The following is a 19153-nucleotide window of genomic DNA, read 5'->3' on the forward strand; positions in this document are numbered from 1 at the left end:
TTAAACAACAGACTTCTAAATAATTGATGGATCAAAGAGAAAATCTCAAAGGAAATTAGAAAATATCAGTATCCCTTACAGAAGAACATACCTCAATATCACAAAAGCCATATATGAAAAATACACAGTGAATATCCTCCTCAACGGGGAAAAACTGAGCTTTTCTCCTAAGGTCAGGAGCACAGCAGGGATGACGTCCACTCTCACTGCTGTTGTTTACCATAGTACTGGAAGCCCTAGCCTCAGAAATAAGACAACAAAAAGAAAGAAAATGCATCCAAATCAGCAAAAAAGAAGTGAGACTCTCACTTTTGCAGATGACATTATACTCTATGCAGAAAATCCAAAAGACTTCACTCCCAAATTGCTAGAACTCGTACAGGAATTCTGCAAAGTTGCAGGATATAAAATCATGTACAGAAGTCAGTTGCATTTCCATACATTAACACTGAGGAAGAAGAAAGAGAAATCAAGGAATCGATCCCATTTACAACGGCACCAAAACCCATAAGTGATCTAGGAATAAATCTAACCAAAGAGGTAAAAGATCTATACTCTGAAAAGTACAGAACACTTATGAAAGAAATTGAGGACGAAATAAAGACATGGGAAAACATTCCATCATAAACTGGAAGAACAACTATTGTTAAATGTCTATGCTACCCAAAGCAATCTACACATTTCGTGCAATACCTGTCAAAATAGCATCAGCATTTTTCACAGACCTGGAACAAACAATCCTAAAATTTGTATGGAACCAGAAAAGATTCCAAGTAGCCAAAGCAATCCTGAAAAAGAAAACGGAAGCTGGGGGCATCACAATTCAAGCTGTATTACAAAGCTGTAATCACCAAAACAATACAGTATGGGCACAAAAACAGAAACATCGATCAATGAAACAGAATAGAGAACCCAGAAATGGACCCTCACCTCTATGGTCAACTAATCTTCAACAAAGCGGGAAAGAATGTCCACTGGAAAAAAGACAACCTCTTAAAAAATGGTGTTGGGAAAATTGGACAGCCACATCCAGAAGAATGAAAGTGGACCATTTTCTTATACCATATACAAAAATAGACTCCAAATGGATGGAAGACCTAAATGTGAGACAAGAATCCATCAAAATCCTAGAGAAGAACACAGGCAGCAACCTCTGTGACCTAGGCCACAGGAAATTCTTGCTAGACACATCTCCAAAGGCAAGGGAAACAACGGCAAAAATGAACTGCTGGGATTTCATCAAGATAAAAATCTTCTCCACAGCAAAGAAAATAGTTGACAAAACCAAGACAATTGACAGAATGGGAGAAGATATCTGTAAATGTCTTATCAGATAAAGGGCTCCTATCCAAAATCTAGAAAGGACTTATCAAACTCAACACCCAGAAAACAAATAACCCAGCCAAGAAATGGGCAGAAGACATGAACAGACATTTATCCAAAGAAGACATCCAAATGGCCAACAGACACGTGAAAAAGCCCTCAACATCACTTGGCATCAGGTAAATACAAATCAAAACCACAATGAGATACCACCTCACACCAGTCAGAATGGCTAAAATTAACAAGTTAGGAAAAAACAGACATTGGTGAGGATGCCGGGAAAGGGGAACCCTCCTACACTGTTGGTGGGAATGCAAGCAGGTGCACCTGCTCCAGAATACAGTACAGAGGTTCCTCAAGAAGTTAAAAGTAGAATTACCCTACAACCCAGGAACTGCACTACTAGGTATTTACCCCAAAGATACAAATGTAGCAGGCATGTGTAACTCAGTGTTCATAGCAGCAATGTCCACAATAGCCAGGCTGTGGGAAAAGCCCAGATGTCTATTGATAGATGAATGAATAAAGAAGAAATATATATATATATATATATATATATGTGTGTGTGTGTGTGTGTGTGTGTGTGTGTGTGTGTGTGTATAATGTAATATTACTCTTGCCATTTGCAACAATGTGGATGGAGCTAGAGGGTATTATGCTTAGCAAAATAAATCAGTCAGAGAAAGACAAATACCATGTGATTTCACTCATATGTGGAATATAAGAAACAAAACAGATAAACATAGGGGAAGGAAAGGAAAAATAAAATAAAATGAAAACAGACAGGAAAACAGAAAACAAAATGAAAACAAACCAAAAGAGACTTTTAACTCTAGGAAACAAACTGAGGGTTGCTGTGGGAAGGTGGGTGAGGGGATGGTGTAATTAGGTGACAGACATCAGGGAGGGCATGGGGTATTATATACAACTGATGAATCACTAAATTCTATGTCTAAAACTAATAATACAGTATATGTTAATTAGATTAAATTTAAATTTAAAAAGATAATAAAAGAAAATATGAATATCTCTCAACTTAGATGCAAAATCCTCAACAAAAATTGGCAAATAGAATCAAGTAGTATATAAAAGGTTAGTATGCATTCAGCCACAGAAAGCCATAAAATTCTAGAAAATGCTATACCATGAACGAACACTGAAAACATTATGCTAAACCACGTAAGCTAGACACAAAAGAACAATTACTGTATAGTTCCAGGTATATGAGGTAATAGGCAAATTCACAGAGACATAAAGTAGAATAAGGCTTACCAGGGCCTGGGGAGAATGGGAAGTTAATTGTTTAATGGGTACAGTTTCTATTTGGGACAATAAAAAAGCTTTTGGAAATGGATAGTGGTGATGGTTGCACAACATCATGAATGTACTTAATGTCACTGAATTGTACATTTAAAAATGGTTAAAATGGTAAATGTTATGTGTATTTTATGACAATAAACAAACAACCAAAGCACATCACAACCATGTGGGATTTATCCTGGTAATTACAGGATGGTCTAATATTTAAAAATTAATCAATGTGGGGCACCTGGGTGGCTCAGTGGGTTAAGCTGCTGCCTTCGGTTCAGGTCATGATCTCAGGGTCCTAGGATTGAGTCCCGCATCGGGCTCTCTGCTCAGCAGGGAACCTGCTTCCCTCTTCCTCTCTCTCTGCCTGCCTCTCTGCCTACTTGTGATCTCTGTCAAATAAATAAATAAAACCTTAAAAAATAATCAATGTAATCAAAATAGCAGCCTAAAGAATGTCCATTCATGATAAAAACTGTTAGCAAACTAGGAATAGAAAGAAATTTCCCTAACTTGATAAAGGTATCTTTATCAAGATACTTACTGACACTTAGCTGACACTTACTGGTCAAAGTCTTTTCCCTTAAGATTTAAAATAAGGAAAGAATGTTCTCTCTCACAGGTCTTCTTCAGTATTGTACTAATACTGCTAAGACATGAAATAAGGCAAGATAAAGAAATAAAAGGCATACAGATTGCATAATATGATTGTCATTGTGTAAAATCTCAAGTAACCAGGATGCCTGGGTGGCTCAATCAGTTCAGCTGCTGCCTTCGGCTCAGGTCATGATCCCAAGCTCCTGGGATCGAGTCCTGCATCGGGCTGCTTGCTCAGTGGGGAGGCTGCTTCTCTCCCTGCCTCTGCCTGCCATTTTGCCTGCTTGTGCTTTCTCTCTCTGACAAATAAATGAATAAAATCTTTAAAAAAATGTTTTTAAAAAATCTCAAGTAACCTATAAACTACCTCCTACAACTAAAAGTTGCAATTAGCAATGTCACAGGATATAAGGTCAACATACAAAAATCAACTGTATTTCTCTGTATTAACTATGAACAATGGAAAGCCAGAATCTAAAAAATAGTATCATTCACAGTCACTCTGTGAAAAATGAATTGCTACAGTCCAAGAAAACATGTACAGGATATATATTCTTAAAACCACAAAATATTGGGGGCACGTGGGTAGCTCAGTGGGTTAAAGACTCCGTCTTCGGCTCAGGTCATGATTCCTGGGATCGAGCTCCACATCAGGCTCTCTGCTCTGCTCCCTGTCTCTGCCTACTTGTGATCTTTCTCTCTGTCAAATAAATAAATAAAATCTTTTAAAAAACACAAAATATTGGTTGGAATTGTAGAAGAAATTCTGACAAAGAGTCATACTACTTGAGGAATTACACTACTTGATTTTAAGACTTATATAGAACTAGGCGTGCCTGGATGGCTCAGTTGGTTGAACAGTGGACTCAATTTTAGCTCAGGTCATGATCTCAGCGTCCTCGGATTGATCCCCATGCCAGGCTCCATGCTTGGCAGGGAGTCGGCTCAAGGATTTTCTCTCTCCCTCTTCCTTTGCCCCCTGCCCTGCTCTCATGTGCACTCTCTCTCAAATAAATAAACGAAACTTAAAAAGAATAGACATATATAGCTTGAGTAATCAAAACTGTGAAGTATGTGCAAAAAATATACATAAATCAGGTGCACCTGGGTGGCTTAGTTGGTTAAAACACCAACTCTTGATTTTGATCTCAGGGTCATGTGTTTGAGCCCCTTGTGGAAGCTGCTTAAGATTCTCTCTCTTTCTGCCCCTGCCAGCTCATGCCCTCTCTCTCACTCTCTCTCTAAAAGGAAAGAAGGGAGGAAGGAAGGAGAGGAGGGATGGAGGTAGAGAGGAAGGGAGGGAGGAAGAAAGGAAAACAAATCAGTGAAACAAGAGAGATACAGACTCAAGCTAATACAGTCATTTAATTTCTACAAATGGGGCAGTAGTAAGTTAATGGAGGAAGGACAGTTCTGGAATAATTGTATATCCAACATACATAATTGTATGCAACTCCTCTCCCCAAATTCGTGACAAAATTAACTCAAAGTGGGTCATATATATCAATAAAAGCATAAGATGTGGAAGAACACCTTTGTGATGGGCAATTATGTTAAGAGTTCTTAGATATAACATCAAAACCATGATTCATGAAAGAAAAAAAATTGGAAGCTGAACTTTAACAAAATAAAAAATGTTTGCTTTGTGGAAGACACTGTTTAGAAAATGAAATAAACTATAGACCGAGAGAAAGATGTTCGCTCATCACATAGCTGATACAGAACTTGCAATCAGAATACAAAATCCTCTCAAGCCTCAACATTAAGATAACTAACAAACTGATTCAACAACTAAAACACAGTTACCAGACAAGATATATGGATGGTAAATACGTCTGTGAAACAACATCCCTACTAAGGGATAAAATAAAACCATGATGTGATCTGCTACATACTTTCTAGAATGGCTTAAGCAAAAAAATACTGATGATATCAAGTGATGACAATGATGCAGAGCACCTACCTCTCATATATTTCTAATGGGAAAGGAAAAATGATAGAACTCTCTAGAAAACAGCTCGGCAGTTTTTTATGTTAAACCCTAACACCCACCGTAGCATCCACCAATCCCAATCCTGAGTCTTTATAACAGATATAAGTGAAATTTTCCTTAAAGAGGGAGCCTGGGTGGCTCAGTGGGTTAAGCCGTTGACTTTGGCTCAGGTCATGATCTCAGGGTCCTGGGATTCAGCCCCACATCAGGCTCTCTGCTCAGCAGGGAGCCTGCTTCCTCCTCCCTCTCTGCTGCCTCTCTGCCTGCTTCAGCTAGGGTCACGATTCAGGGTCCTGGGATTGAGTTCTGCATCGAGTCTTGCTCAGCGGGGAGACTGCTTCTCCCTCTCCCTCTGCCACCCCCCTGCATGTGTGTGTGTGCGCTCTCTCTCTCTCTGATAAATAAATAAATAAATAAATAAATAAATAAATACTTTTAAAAAGGGGCTAGAGGGGCGCCTAGGTGACTCAGTGGGTAAAACCTCTGCCTTCAGCTGAGGTCATGATCTCAGGGTCCTGGGATCAAGTCCTGCCCCGGGCTCTCTGCTCAGCAGGGAGCCTGCATCCCCCCTCTCCCTGCCTCTCTGCCTACTTGTGATCTCTGTCAAATAAATAAATAAAATCTCTTAAAAAACAAAATAAAATAAACAAAAGGGACACCTGAGTGGCTCGGTGAGTTAAGTCTATACCTTCGGTTCAGGTCATGATCTCAGGGACCTGGGATAGAGCCCTGCATTGGGCTTTCTGCTCAGCGGGGAGCCTGCTTCCCCCTCCTCTCTGCCTGCATCACTGCCTACTTGTGATCTCTCTCTCTGTTAAATAAAAAAATTTTTTTAAAAAAAGGAGCTAGAGAGTAAATATTTTAGGCTTAAAGACATAGGTCTCTGTCACAACTACTCTGCAATGTCACTGCAGTGCAAAAGCAGCTATAAGACAGGTATGTAAATGAAGGGGCAAAGTTGAGCTGCAAGGGGTACCTGGGTGGCTCAGTGGGTTAAAGCCTCTGCCTTCGGCTCAGGTCATGATCCCAGGGTCCTGGGATGGAGCCCCGCATTGGGCTTTCTGCTCAGCAGGGAGTCTGCTTCCTCCTCTCTCTCTGCCTGCCTCTCTGCCTACTTGTGATCTCTGTCTGTCAAAGAAATAAATTCTTTAAAAAAAAAAAAAGCTGTGCTGCAATAACATTTTATTTGCAGAAATAGGCAGCCAGCCCATAGGCCATAGTTTGCCACCTCTTGCCCTAGAGAAATGAAAACTATGTTCATGAAAACATGTTTACTAATGTTTATAGCAACTCTATTCATAATTACCAGAAATTGGTAACAACCCAAATGTCCTACATATGGTAAATGGCTAAAACTGTGGTACATTCATACAGAACTATTACTCAGCAAAGAGGGAGAATAACCTACATGCAAGGACTTGGATGAATTTCAAAAGCATTATCTAAGTGACATAAGCTAGTATCAAAAGGTTACATACTATATGATTTCATTCATATGATATTCTTTTTTTTTCTTTTACTTTTACTTTTATTTTTTTTAAATTTTTTGTTTTTTATAAACATATATTTTTATCCCCAGGGGTACAGGTCTGTGAATCACCAGGTTTACACACTTCACAGCACTCACCAAAGCACATACCCTCCCCAATGTCCATAACCCCACCCCCCTTCTCCCAAGCCCCCTTCCCCCCAGCAACCCTCAGTCTGTTTTGTGAGATTAAGAGTCACTTACGGTTTGTCTCCCTCCCAATCTCATCTTGTTTCATTGATTCTTCTCCTACCCACTTAAGTCCCCATGTTGCATCACCACTTCCTCATATCAGGGAGATCATATGATAGTTGTCTTTCTTCACTTTACTTATTTCGCTAAGCATGATACGCTCTAGTTCCATCCATGTTGTCGCAAATGGCGAGATTCTGTTTCTTTTGATGGCAGCATAGTATTCCATTGTGTATATATACCACATCTTCTTGATCCATTCATCTGTTGATGGACATCTAGGTTCTTTCCATAGTTTGGCTATTGTGAACATTGACCACTATAAACATTCAGGTGCACGTGCCCCTTCGGATCACTATGTTTGTATCTTTAGGGTAAATACCCAGTAGTGCAATTGCTGGGTCATAGGGCAGTTCTATTTTCAACATTTTGAGGAACCTCCATGCTGTTTTCCAGAGTGGTTGCACCAGCTTGCATTCCCACCAACAGTGTAGGAGGGTTCCCCTTTCTCCACATCCTTGCCAGCATCTGTCATTTCCTGACTTGTTGATTTTAGCCATTCTGACTGGTGTGAGGTGATATCTCATTGTGGTTTTGATTTGTATTTCCCTGATGCCGAGTGATATGGAGCACTTTTTCATGTGTCTGTTGGCCATCTGGATCTCTTCTTTGCAGAAATGTCTGTTCATGTCCTCTGCCCATTTCTTGATTGGATTACTTGTTCTTTGGGTGTTGCGTTTGCTAAGTTCTTTATAGATTTTGGACACTAGTCCTTTATCTGATATGTCGTTTGCAAATATCTTCTCCCATTCTGTCAGTTGTCTTTTGGTTTTGTTAACTGTTTCCTTTGCTGTGAAAAAGCTTTTGTTCTTGATGAAATCCCAATAGTTCATTTTGCCCTTGCTTCCCTTGCCTTTGGCAATGTTCCTAGGAAGATGTTGCTGCAGCTGAGGTCGAAGAGGTTGCCGCCTGTGTTCTCCTCAAGGATTTTGATGGATTCCTTTCTCACATTGAGGTCCTTCATCCATTTTGAGTCTATTTTCGTGTGTGGTGTAAGGAAATGGTCCAATTTCATTTTATTGCATGTGGCTATCCAATTTTCCCAACACCATTTATTGAAGAGGCTGTCTTTTTTCCATTGGACATTCTTTTCCTGCTTTGTTGAAGATGAGTTGACCATAGAGTTGAGGGTCTATTTCTGGGCTCTCTATTCTCTTTCATTGATCTATGTGTCTGTTTTTGTGCCAGTACCATGCTGTCTTGATGATGACAGCTTTGTAATAGAGCTTGAAGTCCGGAAATGTGATGCCACCAACTTTGGCTTTCTTTTTCAATATCCCTTTGGCTCTTCGAGGTCTTTTCTGGTTCCATATAAATTTAAAATTATTTGTTCCATTTCTTTGAAAAAGATGGATGGTACTTTGATAGGAATTGCATTAAATGTGTAGATTGCTTTAGGTAGCATAGACATTTTCACAAAATTTATTATTCCAATCCAGGAGCATGGATCATTTTTCTATTTCTTTGTGTCTTCCTCAATTTCTTTTTTGAGTACTTTATAGTTTTCTGAGTATAGATTCTGTGCCTCTTTGGTTAGGTTTATTCCTAGGTATCTTATGGTTTGGGGTGCAATTGTAAATGGGATAGACTCCTTAATTTCTCTTTCTTCTGTCTTGTTGTTGGTGTAGAGAAATGCAACTGATTTCTGTGCATTGATTTTATATCCTGACACTTTACTGAATTCCTGTACAAGTTCTAGCAGTTTTGGAGTGGAGTCTTTTGGGTTTTCCACATATAGTATCATATCATCTGAGAAGAGTGATAGTTTGACTTCTTCTTTGCCAATTTGGATGCCTTTAATTTCCTTTTGTTGTCTGATTGCTGAGGCTAGGACTTCTAGTACTATGTTGAATAGCAGTGGTGATAATGGACATCCCTGCCTTGTTCCTGACCTTAGCGGAAAAGCTTTCAGTTTTTCTCCATTGAGAATGATATTTGCAGTGGGTTTTTCATAGATAGCTTTGATGATGTAGAGGTATGTGCCCTCTATCCCTACACTTTGAAGAGTTTTGATCAGGAAGGGATGCTGTACTTTGTCAAATGCTTTTTCAGCATCTATTGAGAGTATCATATGGTTCTTGTTCTTTCTTTTATTAATGTGTTGTATCACATTGACTTATTTGCGGATGTTGAACCAAACTTGCAACCCTGGAATAAATCCCACTTGGTCGCAGTGAATGATCCTTTTAATGTACTGTTGAATCCTATTGGCTAGTCTTTTGGTGAGAATTTTCTCATCTGTGTTCATCAAGGATATTGGTCTATAGCTCTCTTTTTTGATGGGATCCTTGACTGGTTTTGGGATCAAGGTGATGCTGGCCTCATAAAATGAGTTTGGAAGTTTTCCTTCCATTTCTATTTTTTTTTGAACAGTTTCAGGAGAATAGGAATTAGTTCTTCTTTAAATGTTTGGTAAATTCCCCTGGGAAGCCGTCTGGCCCTGGGCTTTTGTGTGTTTGGAGATTTTTAATGACTGTTTCAATCTCCTTACTGGTTATGGGTCTGTTCAGGCTTTCTATTTCTTCCTGGTTCAGTTGTGGTAGTTTATATGTCTCTAGGAATGCATCCATTTCTTCCAGATTGTCAAATTTGTTGGCGTAGAGTTGCTCATAGTATGTTCTTATAATAGTTTGTATTTCTTTGGTGTTGTGATCTCTCCTCTTTCATTCATGATTTTATTTATTTGGGTCCTTTCTCTTTTCTTTTTGATAAGTCTGGCCAGGGGTTTATAAATTTTATTAATTCTTTCAAAGAACCAGCTCCTAGTTTCATTGATTTGTTCTATTGTTTTTTTTTGGTTTCTATTTCATTGATTTCTGCTCTGATCTTTATGATTTCTCTTCTCCTGCTGGGTTTAGGGTTTCTTTCTTGTTCTTTCTCCAGCTCCTTTAGGTCTAGGGTTAGGTTGTGTACCTGAGACCTTTCTTGTTTCTTGAGAAAGTCTTGTACCACTATATATTTTCCTCTCAGGACAGCCTTAGTTGTGTCCCACAGATATTGAACCGTTGTGTTTTCATTATCATTTGTTTCCATGATTTTTTTCAATTCTTCTTTAATTTCCCGGTTGACCCATTCATTCTTTAGAAGGATGCTGTTTAGTCTCCATGTATTTGTGTTCTTTCCAAACTTCCTCTTGTGGTTGAGTTCTAGCTTCAGAGCATTGTGGTCTGAAAATATGCAGGGAATGATCCCAATCTTTTGATACCGGTTGAGTCCTGATTTAGGACCGAGGATGTGATCTATTCTGGGAATGTTCCATGTGCACTAGAGAAGAATGTGTATTCTGTTGCTTTGGGATGAAATGTTCTGTAGATATCTGTGATGTCCATCTGGTCCAGTGTGTCGTTTAAGGCCTTTATTTCCTTGTTGATCTCTTGCTTGGATGATATGTCCATTTCAGTGAGGGGAGTGTTAAAATCCCCTACTATCATTGTATTATTGTTGATATGTTTCTTTGATTTTGTTATTAATTGGTTTATATAGTTGGTTGCTCCCACGTTGGGGGCATAGATATTTAAAACTGTTAGATCTTCTTGTTGGACAGATCCTTTGAGTATGATATAGTGTCCTTCCTCATCTTTTATTATAGTCTTTGGCTTAAAATCTAATTGATCTGATATAAGGATTGCCACTCCTGCTTTCTTCTGATGTCCATTAGCATGATAAATTCTTTTCCAGCCCCTCACTTTAAATTTGGAGGTGTCTTTGGGCTTAAAATGAGTTTCTTTTTTTTTTTTTTTTAAAGATTTTATTTATTTATTTGACAGACAGAGATCACAAGTAGGCAGAGAAGCAGGCAGAGAGAGAGGAGGAAGCAGGCTCCCTGCTGAGCAGAGAGCCCGATGTCGGGCTCGATCCCAGAACCCTGGGATCATGACCTGAGCCGAAGGCAGAGGCTTTAACCCACTGAGCCACCCAGGCGCCCCTTAAAATGAGTTTCTTGTAGGCAACATATAGATGGGTTTTGTTTTTTTATCCATTCTGATACCCTGTGTCTTTTTTTTTTTTTAAAGATTTTATTTATTTATTTGTCAGAGAGAGAGGGAGAGAGAGCGAGCACAGGCAGACAGAGAGGCAGGCAGAGGCAGAGGGAGAAGCAGGCTCCCTGCCGAGCAAGGAGCCCGATGCGGGACTCGATCCCAGGACATAGGATCATGACCTGAGCCGAAGGCAGCTGCTTAACCAACTGAGCCACCCAGGCGTCCCACCCTGTGTCTTTTGATTGGGGCATTTAGCCCATTCACATTCAGGGTAACTATTGAGAGATATGAATTTAGTGCCATTGTATTGCCTGTAAGGTGACTGTTACTGTATATTGTCTCTGTTCCTTTCTGATCTACTACTTTGAGAGTCTCTCTTTGCTTAGAGGACCCCTTTCAATATTTCCTGTAGAGCTGGTTTGGTGTTTGCAAATTATCTCAGTTTTTGTTTGTCCTGGAAGCTTTTAATCTCTCCTTCTATTTTCAATGATAGCCTAACTGGATATAGTATTCTTGGCTGCCATGTTTTTCTTGTTTAGTGCTCTGAAAATATCATGCCAGCTCTTTCTGGCCTGCCAGGTCTCTGTGGATAAGTCTACTGCCAATCAAATATTTTTACCATTGTATGTTACAGGCTTCTTTTCCCGGGCTGCTTTCAGGATTTTCTCTTTGTCACTAAGACTTGTAAATTTTACTATTAGGTGATGGGGTGTGGGCCTATTCTTATTGATTCTGAGGGGCGTTCTCTGAACCTCCTGAATTTTGATGCTCGTTCCCTTTGCCATATTGGGGAAATTCTCCCCAATAATTCTCTCCAGTATACCTTCTGCTCCCCTCTCTCTTTCTTCTTCTTCTGGAATCCCAATTATTCTAATGTTGTTTCGTCTTACGGTGTCACTTATCGCTTGAATTCTCCCCTCTTGGTCCAGTAGCTGTTTGTCCCTCTTTTGCTCAGCTTCTTTATTCTCTGTCATTTGGTCTTCTATATCGCTAATTCTTTCTTCTGCCTCATTTATCCTAGCAGTGAGAGCCTCCATTTTTGATTGCACCTCATTAATAGCTTTTTTGATTTCAACTTGGTTAGATTTTAGTTCTTTTATTTCTCCAGAAAGGGCTTTTATATCTCCCCAGAGGGTTTCTCTAATATCTTCCATGCCTTTTTCGAGCTCGGCTAGAACCTTGAGAATTGTCATTCTGAACTCTAGATCAGACATATTACCAATGTCTATATTGATTAGGTCCCTAGCTTTCAGTACTGCCTCTTGTTCTTTTTTTTGTGGTGAATTTTTCCGCCTTGTCATTTTGTCCAGATAAGAGTATATGAAGGAGCAAGTAAAATACTAAAAGGGTGGCAATTACCCCAGGAAGGCTTCTTTAAATGTTTGGTAGAATCTCTCAGAAGAGATCCCAAATCGTGAGGGGGGAGAAAGAGGATAAAAAGAGGTTCAAAAAGAAAGAAAGAAAAGAAAGGAAAAAAAAAGAAAGAAAAGAATTTTAAAAAAGAAAACGAATAAAGAAAAATATAAAAAAGAATAAATATATATATTAGATAAACTAGTTAAAAACGTTAAAAAAGAAAAGGGTAAAAGTTAAAAAAAATTTTAGCAGAAGAAGAGAAAAAAAATGAAAATGAAAAAAATTAAATTAACTGCAAGACTAAAAAAATCACAGGGAGAAAGCCATGAGTTCCGTGCTTTGCTTTCTCTTCCTCTGGAATTCCGCTGCTCTCCTTGCTATTGAAACCGCACTCCTTGGTAGGTGAACTTGGTCTTGGCTGGATTTCTTGTTGATCTTCTGGGGGAGGGGCCTGTTGTAGTGATTCTCAAGTGTCTTTGCCCCAGGCGGAATTGCACCGCTGCCCTTACCGGGGCGTGCTGAGTAATCTGCTCGGCTTTGCTTTCAGGAGCTTTTGTTCCCTGAGCACTTCCGTAGAGTTCCGGAGGACGGGAATACAAATGGCGGCCTCCTGGTCTCTGACCCGGAGGAGCCAAGAGTCCAGGGCCCCACTCCTCAGTGCGCCCTCACCCAGTATCTCCCGTCTGCCTGACCTCAGGCCACGCTCCGAGCTCACCGAGCCTGCGACCGGTTCAAGGTAACCCCGAGCTGCGAGCTCACTGTCGGCTCTGTCTCTGTAGCTGGCTTCCCCGTTCTAATACCTTTAAGCTCTGCGACACTCAGACACCCCCGATCCTTCTGTGACCCTGCGGGACCTGAGGCCACGCTGACCCCGCGTGGGCTTCGCCCCGGTTTAGCCTCTGGAGCGATGTCCCTCAGTGGAACAGACTTTTAAAAGTCCTGATTTTGTGCTCCGTTGCTCCGCCGCTTGCTGGGAGCCGGCCCCTCCCCCCCGGGGCCTATCTTCCCGTCACTTTGGATTCACTTCTCTGCCAGTCCTACTTTTCAGAAAGTGGTTATTTTTCTGTTTCCAGAATTGCTGTTCTTCTTCTCTTCTATCTGCCGATGGATTTGCAGGTGTTTGCAATCTTTAAATAAGTTATCTAGCTGATCTGCTAGCTGAAGTAGTCTTAGCCTGCTACTTCTCCGCCATCTTGACTCCTCCCCCCATTCATATGATATTCTTTTTTTTTTTTTTAAGATTTTTATTTATTTATTTGACAGAGAAAGATCACAAGTAGGCAGAGAGGCAGACAGAGGGAGAGAGGAGGAAGCAGGCTCCCTGCTGAGCAGAGAGCCCGATGCGGGACTCGATCCCAGGACACCGAGATCACGACCTGAGCTGAAGGCAGCGGCTTAACCCACTGAGCCACCCAGGCGCCCCTCATATGATATTCTTAAAGTGACAAAACTAGAGTGTAAAGAAATAATCAGTGATAAGGGTTGAATGTGGGGTGACTTGAAAGTAGTAATAAGAATGACTCTTGGGGGATTATGGAATGGTTCTGTATCATGACTGTGGAAGTGATTCTATGAATCTATACGTCTCAAAAGTCATAAAGCTATATACTCCCCAAAAGGGCAGTTTTTTGAGATGAGTATTTACCATTAATACCAACATCAATTCTCCCTATTAAAAAGAGAGTAATCATCATTTTGTGCCTTTATTTCCTTATCACATAATTCTTCCTTAGCCATTTGCACACTGTTTTTTGTTTGTACCATTTTTTTCAAAAATCAACTTTAAGGAAACAAGTTTAAATTCCCGTTTTTTTTTCCAAGATTCATTCACTTATTTTAGAAAGAGAACAAGAGTGTGAAATCAGGAGCCAGAGGGGCAGAGGGAGAGGGAGAGAGAATCTCAAGCAGATTCTGCACTGAGTGCAATGCCTAACATGGGGCTCAATCTTATGATCTCGAGATCATGACCTGAGCCGAAACCAAGAGTTAGACGCCTGACTGTTCCACCGAGGCACTGCGAGCTCTATATTTTTAATAAGGTCCTCAGCCTGACATGGGGCTCAGCCTCACCACCTTGAGATCAGAACCTGAGCTGAACCAAGAATGTGATACTTAACCGACTGTACCACTCAGGCTCCCCTGTTCCTGATCTTTTGGTAGCATTTTATGCTGTTGATTATTCTCTCCTTAGAGCTCCACTTTTTAGCTTCTGGGATGTTTTACTTTTTGGATTTTCCTTCAGCCACATTGAGTGCTACAGTTACATAACCTGTTCCTTTTTATGTTTAATGTCTGAACAACAAGTGACAGAATTACATAGAACTGTGCTGTCCAACACACTTGACACATATGGCACTTGAGCACTCGAAATGTAGCTACTGCTACTGAGCAATGAAGTTTTAAAGTTGATTTAATTTTAATTAATTTAAATTTAAAAACTTGATATCCGGTGCTCACTTCTGCAGCACATATGCTAAAATTGGAATGATACACAGAAGATCAGCATGGCTCCTGAGAGTGGATGACATGCAAATTTGTGAAGTATTCCATATTTACAAATTAACAAAAAGATAAACAAACAAACTTGATATTCAGTTCAATTCCTGAATACTTCTAAGTATGTTTGGAACAACTTGGGTATACTAATCTATTTTTTTAACCCTAAGTGTAATCTAAATCTAAATACAGATCAAGTACTTTTCATGAAAACTTGGCATCTGAATTAAGATGTAAATGTAAATAAAATATACACCAAATTTTAAATGCTTAGTACAAAAGGTAATATAGCTTATTAACAATTTGTTTATATTAATTGCATATTGAAATTGTAATATTTTAAGTATATTGGATTGAATAAAAGATTATTAAAATTGGTTTCTCCTGTTCCTTTTTACTTTTTAGAGTATGGTTTCTAGAATATTTTAAGTTACATGTTGGGTCACATTAGACAGCACTGATTTGGGGGACTCAGTTCCATAGATACATACATATGTACATATATACACACATATACACATAAATGTATGTGCATACAAATACATATACATACATGTGTGTGTATTCCTTAATTTATTATTTGTACAAGCTTTGTTTACATAACTCCAGGCAGGGTTGTGCTGTCATGTGATAGCTCCAAACCCTCTGTCAGTTGATGGGTAAAAGATCCATTTCTGCACATGAAAGACAGTTAAGGCTGTATGGATGTCAAGAGCAGCAAGTGCAAGAGCCTCATTTTCAGAGAGGCAAGCAAAGCAAAAGTTTTAAAATGAAAATAACTATGTCCAAGAACCAAAAAATGGCAATTCGCGGTCACGTTGGTTCTTTTTGTTTCTGAGGTTCTTCATGAACATTTTAAATATCCTGTCTATTGAGATCAAAGGCCATGAGATTTTCAAAATGCTGTCTACCAAACAGTAGTTTAGGATTACTGTAGAATCATACAAATTGGAAAAACAGAAAATGATGGGATGAACTGACAGTATGAATGATTCTGAAGAAAAAAGGAATCATGTGATATATGAAATATGTATCTGCAGTTGATGATAATTAGCAATAGAGGCTAGAGGTATTTGAAATGAGAGAAACTTGTTTGACCAGCATCAGTGTTAGATGCCTGTTAGTTCAATTAGTTCAGAAGTTAATCACTCTGATTAATCAGGGAAAACTGCTGCTAATGAAAAATGTCATAAGCCAAATATTTCTATGGATTCAACTCTCACTTGAATCTTGAATTTGCAGTGCATCAACATGAGTAATGGAGCCATTAGAGTGGAATTCATCCCCCTGCTAAGGAGTTCCTTTGTAGAGAACATTATAGTTAGATGTATGATTTGGAGGATGGATAATTACTTGTGAGAAATTTGTATGTAACTAGTTGTGCTGGGAAAAGATGTGGACTAGAATGGACATCATCATGGAGAATGTCTATTTGAAAGCACAGGTCAGACTCATCTTCCTATTTGGTGAAAATTGTTTGTTTTTAAAGATTTAATTAATTCGTTTTAGAGAAAGGGTGGAGAAGAGGGAGAGAAATTATCCAGCAGATTTCCTGCTGAGCCCAAAGTGGGGGCTCAGCCCCACAACCCAGAGATCACGCCCTGAGCCAAAATCGAGAGTCAGAGGCTTTTTTTTTTCAAAATGCTTTTTTATTTTTTTAAAAGATTTTATTTATTTATTTGACAGAGAGAAATCACAAGCAGACGGAGAGGCAGGCAGAGAGAGTGAGGGAAGCAGGCTCCCCGCTGAGCAGAGAGCCCGGACTCCATCCATGCAGGACTCGATCCCAGGACCCCGAGATCATGACCCGAGCCAAAGGCAGCGGCTCAACCCACTGAGCCACCCAGGCGCCCGAGAGTCAGAGGCTTAACATACTGAGCCACCCAGGTGTCTCCCGAATTTATGTTTTGAAGCATAATAAACATACTTAAGAAAAGTCATCTGAGTTCCTCAAGAAGATTCTCCTTTTGGCCCACTCCTTTTCAGTTTATGTGACTTAAACAGATTAATGGTAGTGATTTTACTAGGTAAGTGTGCTTGGGAAAGTTGCTTGCTGTTCACTCCCTTGGTTACCTATCTGTAAAACCAAGGATGATAATATATAATAGTACCCTCCTAAAGCTGTTGAGAATTAAATGAGCTAAAACATGTCAAATGTTAAGAGAAGGACATGGAACAGATCAAGTGCTTATTTGTTAGCTATGGCTCTGTTAGTAATAACACATCCAAGGCAAACTCATGGTTCCAACTGTCACTAAGGTTTATGACTTCCAATCCATCACTGATCTTCATCCTACTATTCCATCTATATATTAGTTATCTCCTCTTGGATATATAAATGGCACCTAAAGGGAAATAAATCAACTATCTAAAATAGGATCTTCTATCCCAAACCACATTCTCTTTGTTCTTTATTTTTTTTAAGCTTATCTATTTATTAGAGAGAAAGAGAGAGCGAGAGCGAGCACACAAGTAGGAAGAGTCCCAGGCAGAGGGAGGAGAAGCAGCGTCCCAGCTAAGCAGATAGCCCGATGTGGGACTTGATCCCAGGATCCTGGGATCATGACCTGAGCTGAAGACAGTCGCCTAAGAAGGACTGAGCCATCCAGGCACCCTAAGTGTTATTTCTAATATATGTCATACTACTAATCTCAGAATCATTTGTTTTATTCACATCCAATATGACTGAGATAAAACAAAAGAGAACACTCTTTTTCTGCCCATTATAAAACAACTTGCTGATTGTAAAAAATTGGGGAAGATATGGAAAAATCAAAAAGGAGAGACTGGGAAGGTGGCCTGTAGAGACCAGGTTAATTCTAGGTGATTGGATACAGTTATATTTTGCCTACATAAAAAAAAAAAAAAGATAAAAGTAAGAGTAGTTTGTCCGGTTAAGCACCCAACTCTTGGTTTTGGCTGAGGTCATGATCTGGTCCTGGGACTGGGCCCCACATGGGCCTCCATACTGGTCTTGGAGTCTGCTTACCATTCTCTCTTTCCCTCCGCCTCTGCACATTGCCTGCACCACTCGGCCTCGTGCACATGGATGCTTTCTAAATAAAATCTTTAAAAAAAGAGATAAAAATTATCCATAACCACAAATTCTAAACTTCCAGCTTAAAAAAATTTTTTTTTAAGATTTTATTTATTTGACAGAGAGAGAGAGAAATCACAAGTAGGCAGAGAGGCAGGCAGAAAGAGAGAGAGGAGGAAGTAGGCTCCCTGTGGAGCAGGGAGCCCGACGCGGGGTTCTATCCCAGGACCCCAGGATCATGACCCGAGCTGAAGGCAGAGGCTTCAACCCACTGGTCCACCCAGGCACCCCCAGCTAAAAATTTCAACATATTTCATTTGTTTGATATTTTCCCAGATAATTAAGACCCTATTGTATGTATACAGGGATATGATCTTTTTATACCTAATGTCTTCACCACTGAAAACATTTTATAAAACATTTTAAACTAAGATTTTAAAATTCAAATTTCCAAAGTAAGCTTTTTTTAATGACTTGTTTTTGTTTTATGGCTACAATATATACTCAGATATTCCTGAAGATAATAATTTAATTCTTACAAGTTTTCTTCTGCTCTTTGTTTTGCTTCCACTGGTCCTTGTTCTAAGCTAATTATTACACTGGACATTCTAAAAAACCTGCCGGTACCTTGTTTTCTGTAGTGAAAACATGAATGAAGGGGCTGTGTAGGTGAATGTAGAGTTTTTTGCCTTGATCCATAGTAGAACAATTGAGGGAGGTCCACTTATGTGAACATAAATTGCTACTAAGTGTTATGGCTCACTTCATTTGTACTGCTTTGGGGGTCCTGGCCCAAAATGATTTTGTAGGAGGGAAAATCATTGTTGTACATTAATAGAATTTTGTTCTTGTTTTAAATTGCTCTCAAGAACATTAGTGTTTTTCTTACAAAAAAGAGGTGTGGGAGATGTATCTTACCACCAAAATACAAAGAATTTTAAACCTCCTCTTCAAACTAAACTGTGTAATTTCATAAATCAGATAATTTAATCAAGACAAAATACTGTTTTAAATGGTAAATGTATTCTTTATTGTTTAAATATAACTTGAATTCAAAAGAAGTATTTTCCAGACCTGTATGTAAGTTCAGGAGCATCACCAATTTGACTTTGTTTTATTTATTTATTTATTTATAAAGATTTTATTTATTTATTTGACAGAGAGAGATCACAAGTAGGCAGAGAGTCAGGAAGGGAAGCAGGCTCCCTGCTGAGCAGAGAGCCCAATGCGGGACTTGATCCCAGGATTCCGGGATCATGACCTGAGCCGAAGGCAGAGGCTTA

The 19153-nt window shown here is 39.4% G+C and overlaps 1 non-coding gene across 1 annotated transcript; it reads left to right on the forward strand.

Annotated features, from left to right (window-relative positions):
* Positions 1–14786: 14786 nt before the first annotated feature.
* LOC122916627 lies at positions 14787–14893 on the forward strand. Its single transcript, XR_006386255.1, has one exon. It is a non-coding gene; the product is annotated as a U6 spliceosomal RNA (small nuclear RNA).
* Positions 14894–19153: the final 4260 nt, after the last annotated feature.

This window comes from Neovison vison, chromosome 8, assembly GCF_020171115.1.
Source record: "Neovison vison isolate M4711 chromosome 8, ASM_NN_V1, whole genome shotgun sequence".
NCBI classification, from domain to species: Eukaryota; Metazoa; Chordata; class Mammalia; order Carnivora; family Mustelidae; genus Neogale; species Neogale vison.